Source organism: Manis javanica, chromosome 3 (assembly GCF_040802235.1).
Source record: "Manis javanica isolate MJ-LG chromosome 3, MJ_LKY, whole genome shotgun sequence".
Classification (NCBI taxonomy): Eukaryota; Metazoa; Chordata; class Mammalia; order Pholidota; family Manidae; genus Manis; species Manis javanica.
This window is the reverse complement of record NC_133158.1, coordinates 52,701,025-52,721,670: the sequence shown is the minus strand read 5'-3', so window position 1 is coordinate 52,721,670 and position 20,646 is coordinate 52,701,025. Positions and strand designations below refer to the sequence as shown.

General features: G+C 37.7%; 1 long non-coding RNA gene and 1 other non-coding gene across 2 annotated transcripts in view; one reads left to right on the top strand and one right to left on the bottom strand.

The window, feature by feature from the left end:
• LOC108392374 (uncharacterized) overlaps positions 1 to 20,646 on the bottom strand; it is a 105,597-nt gene that overhangs the window by 71,182 nt on the left and 13,769 nt on the right. The window contains exon 8 of the long non-coding RNA XR_012129160.1: positions 6,777 to 6,957. This is a non-coding gene — a long non-coding RNA (uncharacterized lncRNA). The remainder of the gene's footprint in view (positions 1 to 6,776; positions 6,958 to 20,646) is intronic.
• LOC118971763 (U6 spliceosomal RNA) lies at positions 1,379 to 1,483 on the top strand. Its single transcript, XR_005060418.1, has one exon. It is a non-coding gene; the product is annotated as a U6 spliceosomal RNA (small nuclear RNA).

The window sequence follows — 20,646 nt, the reverse complement described above, 5'->3', positions numbered from 1 at the left end:
GCAGTATTTCCCTTGAAAGTAAAACTTTGTAAAAGCCCATCTCTTTCTGTCTCCTCAAGGGGCCAAGAGGCTACAAACAAGGAAAATGCTGAGAGGCCCCTCCAGACTGATAAGAAGTTAACCAACTGGGTTCTTTTTTTTGTCTTCTTTCCTCATCATCCCTCTGTCACTGACTCATGTTCCCCAGCATCAGGTTTTAGCTTTCAGGAGACAAAACAGACTCACAGAGTTATGTACAGGTTAATGCATCCCATACAGGAAGAAATGACATTAAACCTATTTAATGAATCCAACAAACAGAGTAGAAACCCAGCTTCCCCACCACCACCAAAAAAATGAAACTAATAATTGCACAAATCCTGCTGGAATTACACTCCACTTTTCTAATGTTTTCTTTTATTTGTACACCTAAAATGTATATTGATATAAATTCCAAGACAGCGGGAAGATCTTTGGCAGGGCTGAGGAGAGTTCACTGAAAATTAACCCTAATCTAGCCAAAAGTATTAACTCAATTCTCTTAGGCATCAAAAGTCAAAAAAAAAGTGTTAGAATACAATAGGACACTAAGTAACAGCCTCAAATATTTAAAGCAAAATTGGAAATGGACAGAAATACAGGGAAAATATGCAATTCCACCATTATAATGCAACATTTTAACATGCTTTCCCAATAATAGATCAAACACAAAATAAATTCGTAAGGTTATAGATTTCAGCAATACACAAAATGTTATGTAATGGATATATATTGAATACAATGTCCTCAAAAAACACATTCATTTTAAGTACATGAAAAATACTTATTTAAATTACTAAAATTTTTTATTTATAAAAATATTCTACTAGAGTTAACACATCTTTAAAAAGGTCAAAGAATTATGTAATTATTACTTATAATTACAAAAATATAGGTGAAAAATCTCCAAATATTTGGAAATTAAAAGCACAAAGTTAACAAGTCATAGGTCAAAGAAGAAATGACAAGGGAAATTGTAAAATATTTAGAATTGGAAGAATAACAGAATAGTACATTTACCATAAATTATGTGAAAGAAAATATTTATACAAAGTAATATTTATACTGAAATATATAGTGTAATGTCATTGTAATAGAAAAGTTAAAAAGATGGAAATTTAACTAAGTATCCAAATAATGTTAAAGGGTAAAAAATAAAGATAAGGACATAAAATAATAGAAACTAAACTTACAATAGAGAGGAAAGGTAGTGTGAACATTAGGTTATTTGAAAGAATAATAAAACTGACATCTCTGACAAGTCTGCTCAAGAAAAAAAGATAGAATAAATAATATTGCAATAAAAGTGGAACAAAAATTACAGATGCTACAAATATTAAAAAGCTAAAAGCAACATTAGGTGCTTGCTTCGGCAGCACATATACTAAAATTGGAATTATACAGAGAAGATTAGCATGGCCTGAGCAAGGATGACATGCAAATTCATGAAGCATTCCCAAAAAAAAAAAGCAACATTAGGCCAATAAATGTGAAAACTTGGATGACATGAACAGATAGATCCTTGGAAAAAGCAATGTACAAGTTGTCTAAAGAGGAAATAAAAAGCAAAGAATATGCTTATTAACAGTTAAACAATTTAAATCAGTCAAAAACTCTTCCAAAATAAAGAAGAGAGACTTCCCAACTAATTTTATAAAACTAGCATAACTTTGTATCAAAAACTTATAAGGGCACTATAATAATGGAAAATTACAGGTCCATCTTACTAATGAATAGCAATATAAGAGATTTTATATTCATTTAAAATTTGGTTCATCTAGAAATGAAGGAAAATGAAATGGCAAGCCATTAAAGAACAAAGAATTTATAATAAATGTAACTAACAGAAACATATATTCACGATTTAATAAAAAATTTAAGTGTTATTAACCAATAAGAAAAAAGAAAGACTACCCAATTAAAGGAGGTGAAGAAGCAGGAAAAAGAGATCTGATCTAGTCTTCTCAAAAGAGGATATTCAAATAATTTTAATCACAGCCAAATGTGTGCATGTGCATGTATGTGTTCCTAGCAATATATTTAACAAAAAACACGTAAGACCTTTATAGGTGTATCAGTTTTTTAAATACTTCAAAGAAGTTCTAATTAAATGGAGAGATATGCAAAATACACCATGTTCATGGATTGAAAGAGGCAATACCAAAATAAATCAATTTCCACAAGTTGACCTAGAGATTAAATGTATCTTTGATCAAAATTGCAGTCAGTTTGTGTGCATGTGTAGCTTGTCAAAAGAAAATTCCAAAATATATATGGAAAAACCTAGGGCCAAGAATAACCAAGACATTCTAAAAGAACAAAAGTGAGTGAAGTTTGCTTTATCAGATACCAAGAATTCTTATAAAGCTTTGACAACAATGACATTATCATATTACAGAGAAGAAAGACAAATAATAAATAAATGAAACAATTTTAAGTTATTTCAACATAAATGTCAAAATTTCAAACTGAAATTGCATTTCATTGGATAAAAAAACAGGTCAGAATTTCTTTTCAGTAATGTTGACTGTGGTTTGTCCTGAAAAAATATCATAAAACTATAACCATAGAGATATTATTACTATGTTAATGTTAATTTAATCTTTTAAATGGTGGTTAGTTAGAATTTTTAAGTATTATTGGAAAAAATGTACAGTTTTCTCCAAGTTTTCTCTGACAATGTTGTACTTTTTACCAATTATAAGCAACTTCATCAAGCAACATACTTCTTTTACGCTTTAAAAGACATTGACTTATTGTCTGAATAAAGGTTGCACTTAATTTTTGTTTGCTTAGATTCCTCATATAAGTGAAACTGTACCAGTATTTGCCTTTCTCCATCTGACTTATCTCAGTTAGTCCTTCAAGGTGCGTCCATGTTGTTGAAATTGGCAATATTTCATTATTGTCTATGGTTGAATAACATTCCGTTATACACACACACACACACACATACACACACATATACCTTCTTTATCCTTTCATCCATCGTGAACTTTTAGGTTGCTTCCATGCCTTGGCTACTGTAAATAATGTCACAATGAACATGAGAGTGTATATATCTTTTCAAGGTACTGTTTCTATTTTATTTAGATAAATACCAATAAGTGTAATTCCTGGATTATATACTACATCTACTTCTAACTTTTTGAGGAATCTCCATGCCATTTTCCATAGTGGCTGCACCAATTTACATTCTTGCCAACAGCACATGTGAGGTCCCTTTTCTCCACAACTCTGCCAATATTTGTTACTGTTTGTCTTTTTTTAATAGCCATTCTAACAGGTGCAAAGTGATATCTTCTTGTCATTTTGATTTGCATTTCCCTAATAATTAGTAAGAGGCATTTTTGTTTGATGTAAACCCACTTGATTATTTTTGCTTTTGTTGCCTTTGTTTTTGGAGTCAAATCCAAAAAATCAACCCCAAGATCAACATCAAGGAGTTTATCACCTATGTTTTCTTCTAGAGTTTCTATGGTTTCAGGTCTTACATTCAAGCTGTTAATCCATTTTGAGTTAATTTTTGTGAATGGTGTATGATAGTGGTCCAGTTTCATTCTTTTGCAAGTGGCTGTCCAGTTTTTCCAGCACCATTTATTGAAGAGACTGTCTTTTCCCCACTTTATATTCTTGCCTCCTTTGTTGTAAGTTAATTGACCATATATGTATGGATTTACATCTGGGCTCTCTATTCTGTTCCATTCATCTAAGTGTCTCTTTTTAGATTAAAATTATAATATTTTCATTATATAGCTTTCTACCATGGGAGACGTTATGGTGGTTCCTCAGAAAATTAAAAATAGAAATGCCACATGACCCAGTAGTTCCACTTCTATTTACCCAAAGAAAACAAAACACTCATTCAAAAAGATATATGCACCCCTGTGTTTATTGCAGTGTTATTTATAATAGCCAAAATACAGAAGCAACTTAATCCTGTTGAATGGATAAAGAAGGTGTGTGTGTGTGTGTGTGTGTGTGTGTGTGTGTGTGTGTGTGTGTGTGTGTGTATGTATTCTATTGCACGTATATGTGTATATATACATGCAATAGATTACTATTCAGCCATAAAAAATGAAATTTTACCATTTGCTACAACATGGATGAACCTTTAGGACATTATGCTAAGTGAAATAAGTCGGACAGAGAAAGACTAATACTGTGTGATCTCACTTACATGTGGAATCTAAAAACAAACAAACAAACAAAACAAAATAGCAGAGCCAAGCTCATACATACCGAGAACAGATTGGCAGTTGCTGGGTCAAGGGGTGGCAGGTGGGGGAAATGAGTTAGAGTATTTATTAATTTTTTAAAATGCTTATAAAGCTTTGACATTTATAACACTATCATATTATCATAAGGAAGGGCAAATAGATCAATGAAACAGATTAGAAAGTCCAAAACAGACTTGAAGCTTGAGTTATGTCAAAGCAGGCATTACACATAACGGGGGAAAAGATAGACTTTAAGTAAACATGACTGGAACAATTGTTACTGGTGTGGAAAAAATGAAATCAAAGCCTGAAAGGTGTCCCTCATGCACAAAAACCAATCCCACTTGGACTAAAGACTTGAATATGAAAGGCAAAACCATAAAATATTTAGGGCATAACACAGGACAAAGTCTTTGGGACATTAGGGATAAGGAAAAATTCCTTAAACAACATGCAAAAAAATGTAAATCATAAAGGCAGATATGGGTAAATTTACTAAATTAAAAATAAGAACTTTTGGTCACTGAAAGATATCGAAAAGTAAATAAAAATGCAAGCCACAACTTCCCCTTTGGCTGTCTCATCGTCCAGTCCTCTTACATGCTTACATTAGTTATCCTGTTCTTAAATTTTTATGTTCAGACATACGGAAAAAAGCCAGTGAAGAAAGATAAGGAAGAGCCACCTGCGTGGAAAGAAGTTAATGGTTTTTCCAAAGCCCACTTCACTGCAACTAATGGAGTGATAAACAAGAAAGCACAGAAAACATGGAGTAACCGACACGCATAAGTAATAGCCTAAAAGATTACTTGTTTTAAAGCAAAGACTGAATTCAAAGTTACATATGTTTTAGCATAAACTCATTTCTTTTGAGTTTATAAATCATTTGTACCTGAAATGTATCAATACGTTGCTGTTAGGTCACCTGTTAACTGAATGCTTCTGTCAGCACCGCGGGGCACCGGCGCGACCCGCCCGGCCTTCCTGCAGGCAGACTGGACCCCTCACCAGAAACTGTCTTTTTAACGCCTTACACACAAACAAAGCCAGGAAACCTGGAACCTTACTTTTCTCAGCAAGTCTTCAAATAAAACGTTAAGGGTTTTGTTCAGATTAAAATGTTTAAAAAAAAATGCAAGCCACAAACTGGTAGAACATGTTTGCCATGCGTATTATTGACAAAGGAAGAGTATCTAGAGATCATAAAGAATTTTGAATCATTAAAAAAAAAAGCAAGTGACCAATAAAAAAAGTGAAACGAAAGATTTGACTAGGTGTTCAGAGAAGAATAAATTCAAATAGCCAAATGTAAGCAAGGTTCTCATCCTTATTAATCAAGAAAAAATGAAAACTCAAACCACAATGAGATGCCACATTATGGCAAAAGTTTAAGTCTGGCAAAATCTTAAGTTGGCAAGGATCTGGAGTTACTTTTCTGATGGGATTGTAAATTAAGACAAACATCTTTGAAACTTTCACCCAACAAGTACTTCCAGAAGACAAATGCATATTTCATAACAGCACTTTTTGTAATTAAATGAAAATAATAACAACCCAAATGTTCATCAAATGTAGAAGAGATAAACTGCATGATAGTCGTAGGATGAAAACTGTATTCTTGTGAAAATTAATAAATTACAGCTATATGTAAAAACGTGAATGAACCTCAGGAACATAATGGTAAACTAAAAAAGTAAGCAGCATAAAACAGACACTCTAATTTTATTTGTATTAAGTTCAAAAACACAGAATATTGAACAATCTTTGATGCAGAGAAATACCATCTGGGTAAACTGAAGAGAGAGAGAGAATGACAAAAGTAAGTTTCACAGAGTACTTTCCTCTTTGTAGACTGGAAGGGGGTGGGACAAGGACTTCAAAGGTAACTATTTTTGGTGGTCTGGTAACTGGTTGAATACTTCAGTATTTTTATGTTGTTAGTCATTATGTTTTGTGCATATTGTGCAAGAATCTTTTTATCTCAATATTTAATGTAAAAATTTTAAAGAATGATCTTTAAGAGTTAGCACTCAAGTGTTGCATGAACAAAGCTGGAACCTGTATATTGGGGCTAGAACACGACAGGAGAATCAAAAGAGTCAGCTGGAGTCCCTCATTCTTGGAGGTGGTGGTACACCAAACAACCAGACACTCAGATGTATAAAAATATCCTGTTACTAGAAGGAGGTTATAGGAAAGAGGTGGCTCACTAAGAACTAAGCCAGAGCCCAACCAGGGCTCAACATTCCAAGTGAACCAGCAACAAAACTGAGTGATTTGAGTTATTGTCCTAGGCTCCCTGCTCCCAGGAGAAGGCATGGATCACAGAGTGGTACGCAGGGCTGACTGTAAGGGAGAAGCTTAGGAGAAGCCAGCTGCAAGAGGAAGGCTACAAAGATGGGAGGCCAAGCAGGTGTTTACATCATCTTCAATAAAAGAGGGTTTTCTTCTCATTTCACAGGTAGAGACCCTGAAGAAGTTAAAATGACTTCTCTAAAGTCGTTTTATCATCAGTTTGGAACCAAAAATAGAACCCACCAGTCTTAACTCCGTTGCCGGACGCCATCTCTGACCTATGCTCCTTCATTCATAAGTGGCTGGGTGGCTCTTTGCAGGCTCCGGGGGAGACAGGCCCTGATTCCCAGGCCAGGATGTTTCAGGCAAGGTTTCATTTTCTTGTTTTCACAATTCCTATCTTTTTTATGCTCTGAAATAGCAGCTGTGCCAGACAGTAGTCAAGAGAAAAAGAAAAGAACTCATTTAAAAAGCAGAGAACAAAAATAGTTTGCCCAGCATTTATACTGTGCTCTTTGAGGCTCAGAGTCAAAGAGTTCACTTTGAGTTTTCTTTAGTAACTAAGTTTAGTTACTAAAGCTTTTTTTTTCTGCATCAAAATGATTTTCAGTGTCTATTCATATAACAATGGAGGTGAGGTTCTATCAAATGCCAACCAGTTGGATTGCTACTGAAATGGAAACGGCATGATTTTAAAAAAATCAAGAGCATATAATTGAGGTCACTAAAGGACATTTTGCTGGAAAAACTGAGAAATATGAAATATGTCTAAATGATATGCTCTAAAATAATAATGAAATGTGTTTAAAAATGAGAGTATAAAAGCAAAGTATAAAATATTTCCCTATGTAAATGTTTCAACTGCATCAGACATTAGGTCCACCTTCAGAGGTAATTTTGCCTCAAAGAGTAAGATTTAGGAATCTTGCTTCCTAAAGGAAAGAAGATTTTTAAAAATAAATAAAAACATATTTAAACAATCCAGATCTACCATAAATTTTCCACTATGCAAGTCTCATGGCCTCTGAACTTCTGTTTCCTGGGCTCAGGGATACCTGCCATCCTCGGTACCCCAAAGAGAGATATGTATGCAGTTGGGGTCCATGGAGTTTTCTCATGCTAACTTTAGGAAAATGTGAAGAACTTCAGTTAGAAGATAGGACAGCTCTTTTGATTTACAACTGACTGATCGAATTACCCAAAGAAGGTGAACTAGTGGGATTTTTATAATCTGAAAGGATGCATTAATTTTCTATTTCTGTGTAACAAATTACCCCAAACTTAACAGTTTAAACAACACATTTTAATATTGCACAATTCTGTAGGTCAGACATCAGTGAGCCTGATTAGGTTCTCTACTTAAACTTTCACAAGGTTAAATGCAAGGTGTCGTCCAGGCTGGGCTATTACCTACAGGCTCTGAGATTCATCTAATTCCAACTTATTCAGGCTGTGGCTATAGGTCTGAGATGCCCGTCTCCTTGCTGGCTGTTGGCTAGGAGCTGTTCCTGCTCCTAGAGGGCACCCACATTGCCACACATGCAGCCCCCTCCATCTTCAAAGCCAGCAACAGTGTATTCAATCTCCCTCATGCTTTGAATCTCAGACTTCCACTGCCTTTCCAGCTACCAGTTAAGGAAGCTCTCTGCTATTGAGGAGTCATGTCATTAGTAGCCCCACCCAAATAATTAGAAGGTCAACTGTGCCACATAATGCGCCATGATCACTGAAGTGATATTTCATCACACTCACAGCTTCCAGGAATTAGGGAAGGATGTTTCTGTGGAGGCCATTGTAGAAATTCGGCCTACCACAGAGGAAGTAGGGGATAAAAGTATTTTGAGAACATGGGTTTTGGTGAAGACTGACTTGGTTTCAAATGCCAGCTCTATATTTTCACTGTATCTCTGTTTAAATTCAGATAAGTTGCTACCCTTCTCTAAGTTTTACTTTCTTTAGACTGCTATCTACTCAGGAGCAGAGAGTACTAAAAATCACTTCCCTTATGTTTTATCCATTGTCTGGAACACATCAGTGTTTGACAATATTTAAAAGGATGAATGAGTGAATGATAGCTAACATTGGAAGTTATCCCCTAAAATATACCTTAAAGCCACAGTAGGACCTGTTTTGCTAATGTTTTTTTCATTGACTTGAGTCAGTGAATTGGCCCAGATTGATCTGGGTCAATGAATGAGGTCATACAAGGAAAGAACATTAAAAGAAATCAGTGAAACAAAGGCGGGCCAAACATTGAATGATAGAGCCTAAATCAAGAAGAGTTGAAAATGAAAAAACAAACTTAATCAAATCAAGTCAGATGAAAATTAGTGAGTTTCCTTAATGACTTCATCAGCTAGGAAGCTTGGAGCTAGGTTTTTTAACTCAATCACATAGTTTTTTTCAATCTGGGCTAACTTTTATAGTTGCCCCTCTTCATTATAAATGTTTTGTCCTTTGTCTCTAATGCTTCATAGTTTTATGGTGACTGGCTTTTACTGTATGTCACCTAAAAGTTTGTTAAATAGACAAGATAAAACAATGTTTCACAAGATGAAGAAAATTAATTTGCCAAAATTCCAGGGGCCCCAAGAATAAGCAGATTTTCCTTGGGCAGTAAAGAGCAGGGAGGGACTGTTCTCTGTGACACCCACTGGAGTGAGATACAGGCAACTACTTTTTCAGAGATCCACATGATGGAACTGGTCACATATGGAGAATATGAAGTTGGGCAGGGCTAGATTGTGTGGATGATGGAGCTATTTGCCTCACCTCGTTTGATGAGTTCTTCCCGCCTCCCCTCTGCCCTGAAAACTTCAGTTAAGGTCTTTATCTGTCACAATGCTATCATGTACGGGGATTTTTTTGGTGCAGATAATAAAGACCATGTGGAGAAAGATGATTATACAGATCTGGTTGAGTAAACAGAGATGGAAATAAGGAAAAAAGACACTTTGAACTATTGTAATACCAAGAATGTTTTTTTATCAAAATTGCTGAAATGCAAGAAGACCCCAAGCGAGGTCCACACTGAAAAATAAATTAATAATTATTAGACAATCTTAGCTCCTACCTTTAAGTTCCTAAAACCACTTGGCAAAGTTACTGTTGAAGATATCCAATCATTCAATGAGGGGTTGGGTGCTATCTCTCTAAGTTCTCTTTAAAAATATTATAAGATTTTGAAAATATAAATATCTTTTTGTTTATGCTTGTAAGATAAAAAGAAATAAGACATAGATATAATGTCTGTAACATATATCTACCTACAGATAGGTAGGCTACAGATAGGTAGTAGACATAGGTAGACTACAGATAGGTAGTAGACATATTTGAGTCTTGGAATGCCAAGAAGACCATCATTTGTACCATTTTAAAGTTACAAGAAAGTGTGTCAGCATAGAAAAAAATTCTTACATCAAGTGAAGAAAGTTCAGCCCTGATTTTTCCATTTGTCCATCATATTTGCATTTGGGTTAAATTGAAAAACTTGAAAAAAGAAATGAAGCAAAGTGCCCCTAAGATGTGCAAAACAAGCCAGTCCTTGTTGAGAAAAGCAGCATTGCAGAGACCACAGATTTTCTCTTTCTTGGGCACACAGAGACATATGACTGAGTGTCACCAGTGAGAAAACTATCAGAGCGGATGTGTTATCCCCCCAACCAGAGCTGTTAAGAGCTGGTATGATTTCTCCATGTTCCTTCCCCCTGCCTTCATCATGGCTGCAGCAAAGAGACAGAGGACCTGTAAGACAGAAGCAGCTCACTCAGGTCCCTGAACCACAGCTTTCCCCAGGGAGAGCTGACCTGAATAAGACTGACACCAGAGTCATAAACAAACCTTCCTGGGTTAAGTCACAGAGATGTGAGGTCATATTTGTTACTGCGGCATAGTCTAGCTATCCGGACTAACACAGAAACACTAATCCAAGTCATAAATACAAATATTCCTTGATCTGAAGTCAACTGGGATTCCACTGTTTTACCACAAATTAGACATTAGAAAGGACCTAGCAAAAGCTTACTTCTTTATTTATTGGTATTTGTTATTTATAGTCCAATTATAATAGATTAAAAAATAACCAATAAACCAGGGGCATTTACAAAATACATAGAGGACTTTTTGCCTTTTAACTACATCTAAGCATAGGAGTCCCCCAGAGTTTAATGAAAACTTCTAATTCTCAAGCTATGCTGAACAATTATTCCTAACAGATGGTCTGAAACTTACTATATCCCAGCTGATTAATGCTAATTTGGGTTTCAGGCACAAAAGGGCATTTTTAAAGCCTCAGTCTCAGCATCTTGGGTGGTGGCCTGGTATGCTATCCCTTCCTGGGGCATCAGATTGATCCTTGAAGCCTTCCTTTCAAGTATGAAATGAACTTGACATATTATTTAGCTAGTGGGTTGAAAATGAACGTACAGTTTTTCCTAAGCCTTGAAAGTGTAATCCATCTTATGTGAGATAAATCTCACTGAACATTCAGGGAAAGTTGAATTTAGTGAGAAGTTCATATGTAGTATATTATTTCTGTCAAGTAGAAGATACTAGTCAGCAGTATGGTCATTAAAGATACTGCCTGGACAAGTTGTGCCAATCTCTATGTTCAACAGCCCTGATGAGTAGCTTCTGGTCACCATATTATTGTTTTTCCATAAGCATTTTTCAGACATATTCAATAGTATAAGGAATGCTTAGTATCCTCCTTAATTTTCTTAAAGCTCTGATTTGGTTATTTCAAACCTATCAGGCACACTATTGAAATACTGAAGGCTTTGTATGAAAATCATTAATACTGCTACCTAACTGAAATATCTTTTAGTAACACAAAGGACATCAATTTTATATCTTGGCTTTTCCAAACTTCTTTATTAGAGTAAATAAATAAATTCAAGGAATGCCAAACACCATTTTCTTCAACATATTTGAATCCTTCATGTCAGTACAATTTTTCTTGCATATCCCAAAGAATAATTTACCTACTAAGTAATTTTCAAAAATCATTCTAGAACAAATTTTAGGCATTAAAATTTCCATTGAAGTTCTATTAATGTTTAGGAAGATATTTTTCTCTGCTAATAATACCCGTCTCCTACTTATCACCAGCAGAATACTGATACATGCCTTTATATAGCAAATATACTCAATATCCATTGAGCAGGACATACTTGCTATAAAAACTAACAAGAGAAACCAACAGGTAAGCAAATTTCTTAATTCAGGTGCTTTACTTGATTTTCTTTGTGATTACTGTTTAACTCTCTGTGTTACTTTTATTCTATGATTAGTTCTGTGACTGAAGTAAAGATACTAATGATGTGTAGACATCCTAAAGTTGGAGCATGGTGCATTAGGAGAAACTTCTCTAATTCTCTCTTAGATTTTCAAGCAGGAATTCATCACTCCCTTCCCATGCCCTCCACCCCGCCACATATGTCTCTATTATAGATTGCTAGAATTTGAATTTGAGTTTCTTAAACACAAAAAGCAGTGTATTTATTCATTTGAAACCCCCCTACGTCCTATCCTGTAAGGAACACACAGTAGGTACTCAAAATATTGTTTGGTAAATAATTTGAATTGTCTGTCCTTAGCTGACACTTTTTAATTCACAGAGTGTTATCAGATTTTAACTCTTCTAATTGTAATATAACAAATGCAGAAAAACACACAAAAAATAGGTAAGCAACTCAGCGACTTATCACAGAAAGAGCATTTGACCCCCAGTTTAAAAAAATGTAAAATCACCAGCACCTCAGGAGCCCCTCTGCACATTCTCAGGCTTTCTCCCAAGTATTAGTTTCCCAAAGGTAACCACTATCCTGACTTCTAACTCCATAGATTTTTCCTATCTAGGAACTTAAGTAAATAGTTTCATAGTGTATTCCGCTATGGGCGGGTTCTGACACCCACCAGGACTGTGAGCTTTATCCAGGGCATTGCATGTAGCTCCAGTTGGGTCATGATTGTGTCTGTGTAGGGTTCTATTGTAAGAAAAAATTGCAATTCCTCTTTGCATCCTACTATTGATAGTCATTTGGGTTGTTTCTAGTGGTACCAGTGAGCACACAGTTGCCAGTTATACATGTTCCAAGTATCTTCTTCCACCCTGTGGCTTGCCTTGACAGAAAATGATTTGCAACTTATTTTTCTTGACAAATTGCAATAAATCCTGCCTGGCTCTGTAAGGGTGTGCATGTAGAGCACTAGTCAACTATGGGACTGTTGAGGTATTTCTCAAGTCCTGTAACAAACAGCAGTTGTACCCAGAAGGAGAGATGTTCAGCCACAGTGGTGTGTGTGTGTAGGGGAAGCAGGCTGAGTGGAAAAACACCACGAATCCAAAGTTAGGATGAGGTTTCAGATAATTACTCGGTGAATTAAAATAATCGCTCTATATTATAAAAACCATGAACAAGTTTCTTAACCCACAAACATTCTTTGCCTTTTATTTGCCAAGTATTTTCATGAACACAGCATACCGCGATGAATAAGCAATCATACTCCCTGCCCCAGGGTGCCTGGGTCTAGCTCTGTGAATTAAATCAATAGAAGTGAAACTATGTTCGCTCTGCTATTGAAATTAGTTTATTGAAATATGGGAATTGGTAACATAATAGCATATGAAAAGGGAAGAGGGAGGTGAACAGCTTGAAAGACGAGATTCCAAGTTATTTGATGGGAAGGGCTTGTTCTTTCTGCTGTTGCTGGATCTGGTGTTTGCTGCCAGAAGAGTCTTGCTTTTGAATAACTCACAGAGCAGCCCCTTCTGGTTAATTTGGTTTATCAAGAAAGTGGCTATGGAATTGACATAGGCAGATAAAAGGTCCTGAAAGCACAACTAACTCCGGACCATGCGAGGATTCCCACGGTTCAAAGAATGAGTTCACCCTTCAGTAGAAGCAAGACAACCCATCTGCTCAATCACACAATGGGTGGCAGCAGCCATATGTGAAGCTTCCATAGCCACAGCGGTAGCCCAGGCCTCCAGAGTAGCTGCCGTAGTAGCTCATGGTGTCAGGGACTGAAGTCTTAGTTTGCTAATGAAGGTGGGTTTCCTGAGTATGACCATCATCAACTTCCCTGAGACTTTATATCCCATCAGTGATGGGTGGGGCAAGCCATGCGCTTGTACAATTCTTACTGCATACAGTAATTTGCATGAAAAATATCTCTTCCCTTCCTAACATCTCTGGATCTTTATGTAATAATTTATTTATTTCACAGATATTTAGTGCCCACCTAATGCAACACAGGCACTATTCTGGGATTATAAATAAAGATGCAATTGTAAATAAGGGCTGCCCTTTCCCATCCCATGAGTTTATGCCCTTCATCTTTGCTAGTCAAAGAAATGGTCACATTTGCTGTAAAGCCCAGCAAAACATAATTGACAGCACCACAGGGCCAAATTTAATTTTTTTTTAAAGAGAGAAAGACAGAATGCCAAATGGCAGAGATTTATTCCCTAATATTACTTACTACCTTTTGTTCCATGTTTATGAAACTTTTGATGCCTCCAAGCTTTTATGGCAAAATTTTTTTTCCATTGTTAAATCTTTACATAAGAAATGAAACCAGGGCAAAGGGTGGGGGAGTTTTTTTGCAAAGCAATACTGTAATCTTACCATCTTCATCTTCTTTTGCATGAAAAGCTCTACAAAAGGGATTAACACTTAGGCATCAGCTCCACCCAGCTGACTGCACAGCTGCTTGTAAAAGCAGGCAACCCTCTCTGCCTTACTAAATTCCTAATACAATCAGCAGAGATTAAAAAAAAGTTGTTTTCCAATTTCTGGAGTTCCATCAGTTTTCTGATCTCTAAGGAAACTTAGATTACACGTTCTTTATAGAAATATGAAGTTGCAATATAAAAAGTAATTAGATATTGTGGGTAAAATTGTAATATTTCTATAATATCTCACATTGCTTTAGTGCATCTGCATATCAACAGGTGTTCCTCAGGGATGGATAAACGTAGCCATCTCCATATCAATGGGTAATTACCTGAGCAATTGAGGGCTTATCTGAATCTGAGAGGTTAGGAGGAGGCTGGTTTTGCTTCTGCCAGAAAGAGAGATGGCTTCAGATAGAATCTTATTATATTGGAACTGGCTTAACTCTTGTTCTACAGATGATAAAGCAGACTCAGAGAAGATTGGCTCCAAATGCCCAGTAAGTGGCAAAGCCCAGACTAGAGCCAAGTCTTTCTATCTCCATCTCTTTCATTTTTTATTGTGCCACACTCTCTTCATGTTTCACAGGTGTTGTACAAGGTGGGTGAAAGTGAGAGATATTTCATTATCACAATGGAAGACTGACATTGTGAATTGCTTTCTCTGTGGGTGAGCTTCCTAATTTTGATTTTTGATCTATATGCTGATTGGTATTTCCTTTCCTCTTGGCTGGAATTCAAAAGGCTAAAATTAGCAAGTGAAAACTAGAAGCCACATCCACCTATTTTCAATGAGATTACAATCAGGATGCTTGTTGCATTGATTGTTTAAGAGATGTAAGACCCAGAAGGAAGAGCAAACCTAAGTCCAAAAGTTTTAAAGTGGAAAATTGAGGAACTCCAGACCAAGAAGGTGACATAGGGGGCTCCTGAATTTCCCTCCTTTCATGGGTGCACTGAATATATAGCTACTCAAGTTGCAATTTCCTCTGAGAAAAACCCAGAAATTGGCTGACTCATATGGCTGACTCATACACACCAGATGAATGAGAAAATACCCACATTGAAAAGGGTAGGAGAGGCTGAGACACGCTCTCATCATAAACCCAACCCCACGGGACAGTGCCATACAGTCAGGAGGAAACCCCCAACTCCCAGCTTCTCCCTGAGGAATGAACTTTGAATCACATCTAGCACCCCAACTTTTAAGATTCCCATCCCAGGGATGGGCCCCCAAGTCACCTAGCTCTGAAAACCAACAGGGCCTGTGTTCACAAATCCCATGGGACTATCAGCAAACAAAGAAGCAGTTCTTAATGGGAGCAAGAGCACTTGCTGCAGAGATCCACCCCGACTCAGCATAGAGGGAGCAGATGAAACCCCCATCTCCCAGTCTTCCCAGTCTTCCCTTAGAAGGGGTTTGACTGCATGCGTTGTAAGCTGACGGCTGAGAGTCCAGCTTCTAATGAGCACACAGCAGGTTCCGACTGCAATCCTCACAGGGATCCTGAAAGAACTGGAGGCACTTCCCCCACCTTCCCTTCAGGCTCACTCCAAAAATAAAACCAAGCCACTGATATCTCCCTAGAAGGAGCTTATCCACACATCTAGAGCCCCAATTTTTATGGCTGTCACCCAAGGGACGGGCCTACAAGTAACCTAGCACTGATAGCTAATGGGGTTGCATTCACAAGTCCTCCAAGACTATAACAAATGTGAGTAAAATTGCAGTATTTCCAGAATCTCTTGCCTGGCTTTAGTGCATCCCCACACAATAGGTGTTTCCAAGGGGTGGAGAGAAGTAGTCCAACTCCACATCAGTAGGTAATTACACGGTGAGAGCGAGCGCTTAGCTGGACTGGAGAGTTTGGGTGGGGGGGCCTCTTCTTCTGCACCCAGATCATTAGAGAAACGGGAGAGCAGATGCGGACTGCTTCTAAGAAATACTTGTGTTACTCCCACTTTATTTCTTCCTTTGAATGATTTTGGTTTCAAAGGTATTTTGCCCTGGGATTTCCCCCCCACCGGAGATACACCAAGAAAAGAAGTAGGGTTTTTTTAAATTGAGGTGTAATTCCCACAAAGCAGCATATTAGTTTCACATATACAATATAATGATTCAATATTGTATATATTGCAAAATGATCACCACAATAAGTCTAGTTTACATCCATCGCTACACATAGTTACAAATGTTCTTTTTCTTGTGATGAGAATTTATAAGATCTATTCTTTTAGCAACTTTCAAATACATAATAGAGTATTGCTAACTATCATCACCATGCTGTACATTACATCCTTTGGACTTATTTATTTAATAATTGGAAGTTTATACCTTGTGATCCCCTTTATCCATTTCACCCAACCCACACCTCAGCCTGCAGCAACCACCAATCTGTTCTCTGCATCTATGAGTTCAGTTTTATTGTTTTTGGTTTTTTGTTCTTTTTAATACCACATATAAGTGAGATGATAAGGGTGTCTTTTTCTGACTTATTTTACTTAGCATAATACCCTCAAGGTCCATCCATGTTGACTCAAATGACAGAATTTCTTTCTTCACTGAGTGTGTGTGTGTGTGTGTGTGTGTGTGTGTGTGTGTGTGTATACACCATATTTTCTTCATCAATTTACCCATTAATGGACACTTAGGCTGATTTCACGTCTTGGCTACTGTAAAATAATGCTGTAGCGAACATGGGAGTGCAGATATATTTTCCAGTTAGTGTGTTTGTTTTCTTAAGATAAATACCCAGAAGTGGAATTGCTGGATCATAAGGTAGGTCTCTTTTTAATCTCGGGGGGTACCCAAAATTCGCTGCACCAATTTATACTCCCACCAATAGTGTACAAGTGTTCCCTTTTCTCCACACCCCTGCCAACACTTGTTATTTCTTATCTTTTTGATAATAGCCATTCTAACAAATGTGAGGTGACCTCTCATTGCAGGTTTGACTTGCATTTTCCTGATGATTAGGGATGTTGAACACTTTTTCATGTATCTGTTGGCCTATATGTCTTTGGAAAAATGTCTATTCAGAGTCTCTGCCTATTTTTAATCAATTTTGTCTTGGGTTCTGTTTTGTTTGAGGCTTTTTTGTATTGCATTGTATGAGTTCTTTATGCATTTTGGATATTAATCCCTTATTAGGTACATGATTTGCAAATTTTTTATCCCATTCCCTTGGCTGCCATTTCATTTGTTGATGCTTTTCTTTGCTTTTCAGAAAGCTTTTAGTTTGATGTAGTCTCACTTGTTTATTTTTCCTTTAATTGTCTCTGCTTTTGGTGCTAAATCCAAGAATATCATTGGCAAGATCAATGTCAAGAAGCTTACCACGTATGTTTCTTCTAGGAATTTTGTGGTTTTGGGTCTTATGTTCAAATCTCTATTCAATTTGGGTATATGGTGTAAGATAGTGGTCCAGTTTCATTTTTCTGAAAATCCAGCTGTCCAGTTTTCCCAATATCATTTATTGAAGAGTCTGTCCTTTCCCCATTTTATATTCTTGACTCCTTTGTTGAAAATTAATTGACCATACATGCATGTGTTTATCTGTGGGCTCTCCATTTTGTTCCAACCATTTATGTGTCTGTTTTTATTCAATACCAGACTGTTTTAATTACTGTAGCTTTGTAATACAGTTTGAAATCAGGGAGCATCATGTCTCCAGCTTTGTTTCTCTTGCTCAAAATTGCTTTGGTTCTTCAGGGTCTTTTATGGTTCTACACAAATTTTAGGATTGTTTGTTTTATTTCTGTGAAAAATGACATTGGAATTTTCATAGAGATTGTGCTGAATTTTTATCTTTTTTGTGGGGTGTATAGACATTTTAACAATATCAGTTCTTCCTATCCAGGAGGACAGCGTATCTTTCCACTTTTTGTGTCTTCTTCATCTTCTTTCATCAATGTCTTCAAGTTTTCAATGTACAGCTTTTTCACCTCCTTGATTAAATTTATTCCTAAGCATTCTATTCCTTTTGATGTAGTCTCAGGCAAATATTTCTATTAGGCAGCAGCCAACTTTTGGCAGATATTGCCGAGAAATAAGTATTTCTTAGAAATCAGCTGATGAATATTGAGTGGCTAGAACTGTCTTTAAAGACAGAGAAATGAGGTGCCAGAAGCAAGAAAAAGATCCCAGTGTAAGAACTATGTGGGACACAGAGAAGACATCCCAAACTGGAAGGCAATTTTCTCTAGGAAAAAGAGAGATAATCATTTATTTAAAATAACTATTGCCCTTAAAAAGACCCACTACTGTGCTCTGTGGAGAAACCAGGATGTGTAGATCCCCTAAGCAGAGATCATCATCTTAGGCTATCAAGCCAATGTGCTTCCATTCTTGGGAATTGCTGCTTCCACATTAAAGTAGATGGGGTTGCCTGGGAAGCCGACTTGGAAAAGGGGTTCTGAATGCAGTATATTTTTTAAGGAGAGTCCTGGGATCAACCCTGAGGGAAGGGGCAGCAGGAAGCAGAGGTGGTCAGAGAAGCAGAGCCACAAGCTATCACAACACAGCCAGAGCTGACCCCTGGGTCCTCTGCAGCTAGAATGGCCCTTCAGCACTGGGCCACATAGGGCTGAAATGGCCCAGCCTCCATACTCTCATGAATCAGTCATTGGATGTGAGCATGACCTGGGGTGCTATTCCACCACTGAGCCAGTCCTTAAGGGGATGACAGCTGAAGACTATGTGCACACCATACTCCTAGCGGCTGGCATTCAAGACCAGCACTGAAGGGGATCTGGGCTGTGCATCCTGGTGTCCTTCCACATGCTGGCCCAGGTTCCTACTGTAAATGCTGCCGTGCCCTGCCTTTACTGCTCAGACCTCCAACGTGGGAAGTCCTTCCCCAGAGAAAATCGACATCTCTATGCCTGCCAGCTTCTTGCTGAGCCTCCTCAGTATATAAGGAAAGGGTAGAGGAAGAGGTTGGAGCTACAGCCCTTGCCCTCCCTTCTCAAGATGGAAGTCTCTAGTGTGAGGGCACATTCAGGCAGGTACTGTTGGGAAAACATGACTAAAAGCAAAATCTCTCCTTCCCAGAAAACCTCTCCACAAGAGTCAAAGAGAAATAAAACAATTTTATTATTGCATAAGCATTAAGCCAGAGTGTAGTGTGTATCACAGGCAACCCATGAAGAGATTGAAAAATTGGAAAGAAGTCTCACCATTTCAGAGAATCAAGCAGACATGACCCATCACATGCATGTTCTCAAGATGAACACTAAGCACTCCTCTGCAAAAGGCAACTGACAGCACCGTTTGTCACACATAGACCTTTCTGGATTCATGTGATCACTAAGGTAGCCATCTGCACTTGCTAATTAGATTTCTCCAAAGAAACATAAACTCACATCTTTATGACAGGTGGTAGTTTTGGAATGAGGTACCTGTCAAAGATAGGCTGCTCCCTCTCACAAAATTGGGAGATGGGACTTGAGAAAGACATTGCTGGGTCATAAAGCTGACAAGAGACTTATTTCACTTTTAAAAAGATTTACATATACATCAAAGAGACAGAAAATTGCATGTTTTCTAAAGTAAATGCTCTAAGTGAGGTCTCTTCTCTTATTTTCAACAGAGAAACTTAAGCATCTTATTTTTATTTGTATTTGCCCTTACAATACCAGGGAACCTCAACATTTGAGGGGCCTTCCTAGCAGGGCACAGTCATAGGTTTTTCCTGGTGATTCTCTTGGGAACACGGAGGAGAATTGCGGGACGAGAACAGAGAATACCAGGAATTAGATCAAGCTGCCCCTTGTCAACAGTGGTAGGAAGTTGGCTTTTACTGTGAGTGACATGAAAGCTCACTAGAGGGCTTTGATCAGAGGACCGACGTGGCCTGACATATTTCAGAGTTGCTTGTTATAAAATTGATAACTACCTGTTGAGCAGGACTGTATTCTCGGGACTCTTACAGGTGCCAAGAGCACCAGAACAAAGCTTTGTCTTGAGATTGTTTACTCTGCTGATGGGGCAATAACAGGCAAAAACAGTCATTACTAACATGAGGTCATGAGGGTTTATCTGCCCAAATGACAGCAGGTAGTGTACCGGACAGGCTCGAAGGAAATGCAGAGAAACGGGAAGACGGTGAAGACAGGCAGAGTCCCAGAACACACCCGGGAGAAGATGGATTTGAGCTGTGCACTGCAGGATGGCTGGATGCAGCTGGGTGGTGGAGAGGCAAACACTACCAGTTCAGGGTCAGGGGTCATTCTCCAACAGGAATGAAGCCTGTTTGGAGTAGGTGGAGAAAAATTACAAACTAAGGTCTCAGAGGCCTGATGCTGTGGAGGCCCAGGGCCACTGGTCAGGAAGCAGCGTGAACAGACCGGCCCTGGAGGCACTGAAGGGAGGAAGGCGCCCTGCTCTGCCCTGCGACCGCCTGGTGGAACAGACAGCCATGCCTTTGCATAGTG